This window comes from Megalops cyprinoides, chromosome 19, assembly GCF_013368585.1.
Source record: "Megalops cyprinoides isolate fMegCyp1 chromosome 19, fMegCyp1.pri, whole genome shotgun sequence".
In the NCBI taxonomy this organism is placed as follows: domain Eukaryota; kingdom Metazoa; phylum Chordata; class Actinopteri; order Elopiformes; family Megalopidae; genus Megalops; species Megalops cyprinoides.
Genome location: NC_050601.1, coordinates 5,417,931 through 5,427,327, shown reverse-complemented (window position 1 = coordinate 5,427,327; position 9,397 = coordinate 5,417,931). Strand labels below are relative to the sequence as shown.

General features: G+C 51.2%; 2 long non-coding RNA genes across 2 annotated transcripts; both read right to left on the bottom strand.

Annotated features, from left to right (window-relative positions):
• Window positions 1-501: 501 nt before the first annotated feature.
• On the bottom strand, window positions 502-1,135 carry LOC118794039. Its single transcript, XR_005005723.1, has 3 exons — window positions 1,105-1,135; window positions 827-924; window positions 502-743 (listed from the first exon to the last, which is right to left on the bottom strand). It is a non-coding gene; the product is annotated as an uncharacterized LOC118794039 (long non-coding RNA).
• A 6,708-nt stretch (window positions 1,136-7,843) lies between these two features.
• On the bottom strand, window positions 7,844-8,477 carry LOC118794040. The gene is made up of 3 exons (XR_005005724.1): window positions 8,447-8,477; window positions 8,169-8,266; window positions 7,844-8,085 (listed from the first exon to the last, which is right to left on the bottom strand). It is a non-coding gene; the product is annotated as an uncharacterized LOC118794040 (long non-coding RNA).
• Between the last annotated feature and the right edge of the window lie 920 nt (window positions 8,478-9,397).

Genomic DNA, 9,397 nt, shown 5'->3' with positions numbered 1-9,397 from the left:
CCAGGAAAGAAAAGAAAGACAATAATAAGACAACATCAGAAAAGGGCCCCACCAGTTAGGTCTGAGCCCACAGGGCTAACCAAATAGCAGTTATGGCCACAGGTAATAACACCAGTACAAATCACAACACAACACTTCCCCAACGGGCACAACAAGGTGCCTTAACCAATCCTGGAATGTGTGAAAAGTCAAGGTGAAACACACCTAGGGCAGACTAGTCACAGGTGGGGCCTAGCATCAGACGCAAGACACCCAAACCGAAAATAGACAACAACAACAACAACAACAACAACCAAGACAGCTAACAAAGAAGGTTATGTTTACAATACAATATCACAGTAGATCATTCCTCATGCTACCCACCAGGAAACCCCATACCCGATATCCATACGCACACACACACGCACGAGCATGCACCCCACGCCGACACGGAGCACGTCTACACACACCCAGCGCCCTCAACGCTAACTCACACAATCACCTGCACGCGCACACGCACCAACACACACGATCACACGTTACCACTCAGATGCTCCGGCCACCCTCGTACGGTGCCGCCGCGATAGAGCATTCGCTAAATAAGAGTCATAAAACTAAAAGGGTTATTGATGACAAAACAGCAGCCGGTGACCAAAATGCAGCCTTGATCTTGTGTACTTCCGGTAAGCGACCCACCACGGCCGAAGACGAAGAGAGGTGAACTCCCGTTGCTAAGTGCTGACACCGCAACACAGCAAAGCAGCCTAAGTAAAGCAGATAGCAGTAGTTTAGACAAGCAGGTTAAGAATCGCTGACGATAATTCTAAAACACTGAATGGCTACGTACCGGTAACTTAAACAAGGACGCGCACCCACCGATTGAGTGGTACCCCAAATACGGCACACTGCGACGCACGATAAGGGCAATATTTCAAGTGTTTGGCCCTAAAACAAAGGCAGAAGTTAGCAACCCGAATCTGGCATGCATAAAATCACAGCGTCAAGCAAGTGTTGACCAACATACCTTCACGGTTGAGACGTGGGCACTCAACTACTGCTCAACAACGATAACGACTGGAGCATAAGACGCAAAATGCCAAATCGAACAGAATTCAAATCGCCTACCTGGCTGCAGCAGTGCCGGGCTTTTAAAGGGATCCCATGGCAAACAATTAGCATGACAAGTGTCGCATACCGTGACGTCAGTTGATGCGACGCCGCACTGCCGCTGTTGCTTCTGCTTAAAGGTACAGGCGCTCCGTTACAATCTACCCCCCGCTTCTTTTATCGTCGGCCCGACGATACAGCTCACGCTTCCCAAAGTTGAACAAAGTGTGGACCCACCGAACATGGATTCGTCAGAGGTCACTGGTCCGCACTCCGCATGGTAAGCGATGGGGGTTGGAATGCTGACCTGCTGTGACCCGGGTGGTGCGGCGCTGAGGGTGCTCCCTATCGCCAGAGCAGAGCGCTACTGGCTGAACGCCTATGGATTCGACAGCCAATTCGCTGGGGGGAGGATCCCGGTTACTCATATCCGGGCCCGCAGAGCCCCGCAGCGGTTCATCTTGGGATGTTTCAGCCATGGCTGGAGTAGGATGATCAGTACTAAATGCTTGCTCCCCAAGGAGAACATCTTCCTCGCTAGACAACTCCCCTGGATCGCCCGGGGGCGGTTCCTCCAGTGGAGTTAGCCCCGGGGACTTGTTATAGGCCTGCGGCCCCAACACCCTTTTCAACATGCTACGATGCACATGTTTCGGCCTACTCGCATCATTAGTAGGGACAATCGTGTACACGGCCCCACCTTCCAACGGGGCCCGCAGAACTGTGTGCACCACCGGATTCCACTGGTCCTGAATTTTATTACGACCCCGCACCCCGAGGTCACGCACATACACCAACTGCCCTACTTTTAAGGCCGAACCCCGCACCCGTGAGTCATGTTTGTCTTTGCGATATTCTGCTGCAGCTGCAAGACGCTCCCTGGCCCCATCAAAGGCTACCTGGAGCCGGGTCTGGTGCTCCTGGACCCAATCGCACACCCGGCCCCCAACCGGCTCACGGACTCGCCCAAGGAGGAAGTCCACTGGCAGCTGGGGCTCCTGCCCAAACATCAGGAGATGAGGAGATTCTCCTGTGGACTGGTGAGGGGTGGTGTTATAACAGAAAACCACATGCGGCAAACAAGTTGCCCAGTCCCTCTTACGGGAGGCAGGCAAGGTGCGCAGTAAATTGTGCAGCGTGCGGTTAAACCGCTCGCACTGGCCATTCCCCGCCGGATGGTACGGTGTTGTTCGAGATTTCTGGACACCGTACATAACACAAAGCTGTTGGATCAGGACACTCTCAAAGCAGCGCCCCTGGTCGGAATGAAGCCGGCTAGGGATCCCGAAGCGGTAAAACCATTCCGTTATTAGGACGTGGGCCACAGTTGGGGCCCGCTGGTCACGTGTGGGGACTGCAATGGAGTACTTACTAAAAACATCGGTAATTACCAGTACATTTTCTAACCCCCTCGTAGTTGGCTCCAGAGTAGTAAAATCCACTGCCACCATTTCATTGGGTCGCGATGCCACCAGGTGACCCATGAACGTGGAGGCAGGGGGCCCAATTTCCTTAGCCACCTGACACCTAGGGCATTCCTCACACCATTTGCGCACCTCAGAAAACATTCGTGGCCAGTAGCATCGTTGCCGCACCAATTCGAGGGTTCGATTAACCCCTTGGTGACCATGCTGCTGATGGAGTTGTTGCAAGACTTCTGACCGTAAAGAGGCTGGCAAAATCAGCTGACGACATTCTTCACTCCCGTTGGGGTGAAGAACGCGTCGGTAAAGCACTCCCTCACTCTCGATTAACCGGTCCCACTGACGCAACAAAACGAGCACCAGGGACGGAAGTTTTTCCCTTTCCTCGCGAGTTGGTCGCCTCTGGTCCTTCCAAAAGACCAGAGCTGCCCGAATCACGGGATCGTTTTCTTGTAAGGCGCGCAGGTCAGGGGGGGCATGAGCCGGCAACACCGAGACTACCAGTTGGGTCGCCCTAATGCCGTCCCCGGGGGCTGTGACCTGCTGCAGCAGTCCAGGGACTGCCGTCCCTGGAGCCAGGTCCTGCACCCCCTCTGTGTCGGGTTGATACTGCCGCGACAGGGCATCAGCATTGAGGTTTGACTTCCCTGATCGATACTTTAATTCAAAGTCAAAAGACGCCAACTGGGCTGCCCATCGGTGCTCTACGGCCCCTAGCTTTGCAGATGAGAGGTGGCTCAAAGGGTTGTTGTCAGTGTACACCACACACTTCTGTCCCAGCAAATACTCCCTGAATTTCTCCGTGATGTCCCATTTAAGTGCCAGAAATTCCAATTTCATAGAGCTGTAGTTGCTCATATTTCGTTCCGTTGGTCTAAGAGCCCTACTGGCATATGCTATAGGCCGTACCCTCCCGTTCTCCTCCTGTGAAAGCACTGCCCCAAGACCACTATGGCTCGCATCTACTTCCAGGATGAACGGCCGGCTAAAATCGGCATAAGCAAGTACCGGTGCCGAGACCAGCTTACGCTTAAGGTCCGCAAAACTCACCTCACACTCCTCAGTCCAAGCCTCCTGTGTATTCTGCTCTGACGCCCGTCTGGACCTGCTTCTGCTCAACTCAGCCACCAGCCGATGAAGAGGAGCTGCTGTTTTTGCAAAGCCTTCCACAAAGCGCCGATAATAGCTGGCAAAGCCAAGGAACGAGCGGAGCTCGGACACGTTAGTGGGCCGGCGCCAATTGGAGACGGCTTCCACTTTACCAGGGTCTGTGGCAACCCCGTGCTGAGAAATAATATGGCCCAGATAGCGCACCTCTGATTGAAAAAACGCACACTTGCTCAACTTAGCCTTAAGGCCCTCTGTCTGCAGGCGTGTCAGGACCATCTCCAGCCGCTGAAGATGTTGCGCTACAGTGGACGAAAAGATGACAATATCGTCAAGGTAAAGCAAAACGGAATGACATTGCTGGTCGCCAAACATGCGTTGCATGAGTCTCTGGAAGGTGCTTGGCGCATTGCAAAGGCCAAAAGGCATCCTGTTCCACTCGAACAAGCCGAACGGTGTACAGAATGCCGTTTTGGCCCGATCACCCTCAGAGACAGGGACTTGATTGTACCCGCTGGCCAAATCCATGGTGGAAAACCAGCGGGCACCTGCCAACATATCTAAAGTCTCCTCAATCCGAGGAAGGGGAAAGGCATCCTTCCGGGTCTTAGCATTCAACAGCCGATAATCCACGCAGAGCCTTAAACTCCCATCCTTTTTCTTAACCAGAACCAAGGGTGAGGCAAAAGGGCTGCAGCTCTCTCTAATGACATTGGTCTGGAGAAGCTGGTTTATGTGTGATTTAACTGCCTCATAATCAGAGGGTGCAATGCGCCTATAGCGCTGTTTAACCGGGACTTGATCCAACAATGGGATGTCATGAGAAATCAGGGTCGTACAACCCAAATCCCCTTCGTGTGCAGAGAAGACCGAAGAATATTTCAATAACAGTGCCCGGACCTGTAACTGCTCAGAGTCAGACAGCGGTGACAGGTCGATAGCCCTAATTTGCTCCTCAATCGTTACTGGTGTGGGCAATTGGCCGCCAGAGGTGGCAGTAATAGAACGAACCTCTACAATGCCCCGAGGCAAACTGACAATAGAAACGGTGCTCATTTGTCCCAACCTAGTACGGGGATAGAGCATGATATCTGTGGAACCCACGTTGACCACTGGAATATGCACCAAGCCTTGGGTCACTTGTACGAGAGCCGGTGAAACCAACAATCCCCCAGGTAATCCTGAGTCGGTTGGCTCAAACAAAGTGCCGGGTCCTGAAAACTGTTCTGAGCAGGTGGCTGCAACCATCTTTATAGTCCCCCCAGGTACTCGCCATGGCCTTCGACCACTAACATTTACTGGACCACCAGCCTTGGGCGGGGGCTGAATCACAGCCTGATGGCAGTGTTGCAGGGCTTTTACCACCGGATAGGGTGCTGCAGACACAGAAGGCAGATCAAACAATGTGGGACCATGTTGCCCGAACAATTCCTGGTAGCATTTACTTATCACGTTCATACCGAGTACCCCAGGAACCTGGGGCGACATGTCACCTGGTGGATCCCGAACGACCAGAACGCCACAGTTGTGCATAACCTTACCACAAAGTTCTACATCCAGTTCCAAATAGCCTAAGTATGGAATCGCTAGGCCGTTAGCAGCACGAAGTTGCAGCCAATGGCAAGATTGTAAGCGCTCCTGGCCCAAAGGTTCAAAATGTTCACAGAAGAAGCTTTCCGTCATGGTAGACACCATGGACCCCGTGTCAATAAGGCAGGGGACCCGGATCCCACCCATCAAAACAAGCAAATGGGGGCAACTAGACAGTAAGCCCTTTGCGGCGCTGGGAGAACCAAAAGCGGTACCTGAGCCTAGGAAAACCCCACCCGGACTGTGGCTCTTCAATCCGGCGGGTATTAGTTTTCCGAGGGCCAGGACGAGCGAGAGGGCCTGCTCTCACAGGGCCCTGGGTCGTTATTGGAAGGGGCGGGTGGTGGCCCCACCATTCTCTCTCCATCACACTCCCTCGCATAGTGACCTGGCTGCTGGCAGCGTCTGCAAATAAGGGGTCCACCCCGGGGGAACCTACCACGCCTGGGGGGCTCCTGCAGTGCGGCCATACTACGAGTAAGATTATTTATCTGAATCTGCTGTTGTTTCAACATTTCTTTTAATTCCTCCATGTCAGACTTTGGCTCAGGCCTGCCAAAAGGGCCACTAGTCGCAGAACAGGAGGTACCAGAGACCCCAAATACTCTATCACCACCAGACGGGAGGGAGAAACTACGTGGCCGCGGTGGTTCAGCAGAGCCCTCGCGTTCCCAGCGAATGGCCTCTTTGCGAACCTCTATCAGAGTGGCCAACGGCTTGTTGCGAATAAATCGTTTCAGTTCACGACGTAGGGCGCCCTCGCTAACATGTTCCGTGAACTGGTCTCGAAGCAGGACGTCCGCATTAATAATGCCTTGGGGTGCACATCCCTTAACCTTATCCATTAAGGTCATTAAAGCAATAGAAAACTCGAGCAACGACTCCCCCTCTTGCTGCTTTCTAGAAAAAAAGGCCTCTTGCAGGGCTACGTACGATTGTGGGCAACCATATAACTCCTGTAATATCTCAAAAATTTTCTCTGGGCTCTCCCTTTCCTCCCTCGACCTATAACGAATCTCTTCCCGGGCTTCGCCCTCCAGGTGGTCAAAGAGAAAATATGCCTTGTCGATGGTAGACAGATGCCGGGCCCGCATACAGGCGGCTGCTTCCTCCCTCCACTCCTCTATACCTATACCTATGCTACCCCTAAAAATTGGGCACTTCTTCTCCCTTGGGATAAAAACCAACCGTTCAGTAGTCGATATGACTGGTACACTAGGGTCAGCAGAGGCCGCGCCAGAGGCATCCCCTAGATCAGCATTTTTAAGACGCTCATTCTCCGCTCTTAATTGGGCCACTAGGTCCCTAAGCTCTTGCATTTCCTCCGCCATTTCACACCAAGACACACTGTGCCAAAATTTATAGTTACCCCAACTCACAGGAGATGACTGAGAAGCAACTCCAAAAAGGACTGTAGTTTCCTAAATCCGTTCCGACCACGGGCTGCTGTTTTGTCTCTACAAAGGAAAACAAGAATCACACCACCTACTCAGTCGTTCTCAGACGCCCATACACACATACAACAACCATACAGAAGAATTACAGCGGTGGGATGGAATACACAAATTCACAAAATAGAACACCCGTCTCTGTTCTTTTATGCGAGTCCTGCCGACTGCGCCAAAATGTAGAGGCGCCGGGGCAATGATTAGAGCTTTGTGTCGACTACGCCACCTACTGGAGGTCTGATCTCTATGTAGGAAATAGGCCTGGTGGGAACTAACCACCGGTTACCAAATACAACCAGCTTCCTGTATAATCCACACCAAGGCACACAGGTTCGTGCAAGGATGAAGCAGAGACGGGGTTCTATTAAAATTGTATACACGCTTTATTTTGATTGGTCTGATGGTTACACTTTCATTAGTGGGGCTAAACACCCAGTTAGACACAGAGGAATATCGTACCGATAGCGGATACCGAAGACACAAAATAAACTAGAATGAACAGGAGCGGAGCTTACCAGAGGGAGACCTTGTCTGGAAGGAGGGTCAGAAGGACCACACGTGGCTACACACACACACACACACTGCACTGCACACCCCGGTGACACTACACTGCAAATGATAGTGGAGCAAAGACACAAATACCCACCACCAGGTGTCAAGCCTCCCTACTGGATGTCCCCAGTCCTGCCAGGAAAGAAAAGAAAGACAATAATAAGACAACATCAGAAAAGGGCCCCACCAGTTAGGTCTGAGCCCACAGGGCTAACCAAATAGCAGTTATGGCCACAGGTAATAACACCAGTACAAATCACAACACAACACTTCCCCAACGGGCACAACAAGGTGCCTTAACCAATCCTGGAATGTGTGAAAAGTCAAGGTGAAACACACCTAGGGCAGACTAGTCACAGGTGGGGCCTAGCATCAGACGCAAGACACCCAAACCGAAAATAGACAACAACAACAACAACAACAACAACCAAGACAGCTAACAAAGAAGGTTATGTTTACAATACAATATCACAGTAGATCATTCCTCATGCTACCCACCAGGAAACCCCATACCCGATATCCATACGCACACACACACGCACGAGCATGCACCCCACGCCGACACGGAGCACGTCTACACACACCCAGCGCCCTCAACGCTAACTCACACAATCACCTGCACGCGCACACGCACCAACACACACGATCACACGTTACCACTCAGATGCTCCGGCCACCCTCGTACGGTGCCGCCGCGATAGAGCATTCGCTAAATAAGAGTCATAAAACTAAAAGGGTTATTGATGACAAAACAGCAGCCGGTGACCAAAATGCAGCCTTGATCTTGTGTACTTCCGGTAAGCGACCCACCACGGCCGAAGACGAAGAGAGGTGAACTCCCGTTGCTAAGTGCTGACACCGCAACACAGCAAAGCAGCCTAAGTAAAGCAGATAGCAGTAGTTTAGACAAGCAGGTTAAGAATCGCTGACGATAATTCTAAAACACTGAATGGCTACGTACCGGTAACTTAAACAAGGACGCGCACCCACCGATTGAGTGGTACCCCAAATACGGCACACTGCGACGCACGATAAGGGCAATATTTCAAGTGTTTGGCCCTAAAACAAAGGCAGAAGTTAGCAACCCGAATCTGGCATGCATAAAATCACAGCGTCAAGCAAGTGTTGACCAACATACCTTCACGGTTGAGACGTGGGCACTCAACTACTGCTCAACAACGATAACGACTGGAGCATAAGACGCAAAATGCCAAATCGAACAGAATTCAAATCGCCTACCTGGCTGCAGCAGTGCCGGGCTTTTAAAGGGATCCCATGGCAAACAATTAGCATGACAAGTGTCGCATACCGTGACGTCAGTTGATGCGACGCCGCACTGCCGCTGTTGCTTCTGCTTAAAGGTACAGGCGCTCCGTTACATCTATCAAAATGGAGCTTGTTTTAGAGCATTTGAAATTGAAAAAGGTAAATTGATATCAAAATGAAAATCATGAGACATGGAATTATTATGGTTGCATGAGTAATTCATAAGCAACATCCTGCTGCTGGATATCACTCACTGCATTTATTTCCTGGGTTTTATATTTCACTGCTATGAGGGGGTAATGAGTTCAATGTCTTATTGCATTTTGTGGAGTTTTTGTCTGGGTTTCCCCTCTCTGTCACACACAGTATCTGTCACACACAATAATACACAGCTGTGTCCTCAGCCTTCAACTGCTCTATCTGGCAATACGGAGTCTCAAGAGAAACATCCTCAGACAATGAACACAAATATACAGAAAGAGAGAGAGGAGTTGAGCTGTGCTGTATGTCTCTCACTCACAGTGGACTCCATATTGAGGGGCGGGGGTTAATGTGAGGGCCCGTTTGACTGGACCTCTGGTCTTAAAGGAGCTGGAGCTGAGAGGATGTTTGCATGGCCCAACCCAGAGGGGAGGAGCTGAGAGGAGGTGTGTTTTTACCCATCTGTCTCCTCCTCCTGCTGCTCTGACTCTCCTGGAAGACGTTGCTTTGTTTCTCCCTGATAAAGGATCAGCTCTGCCCCCTGCTGTACCTTTACAGAATTGTAATGATACAGTCCAAGCCTGCTTGGAGTCTGCCAGTCTGAATCTGTATATTTGTAAGAAATATATAAAGCATTTAGGAAAGTATGTGGAGTCCTGCTCTGAAATAAATCACTGAGGTATAATTGTGTGGCATACTGAGCTGTCATTACCTGTGTGACTG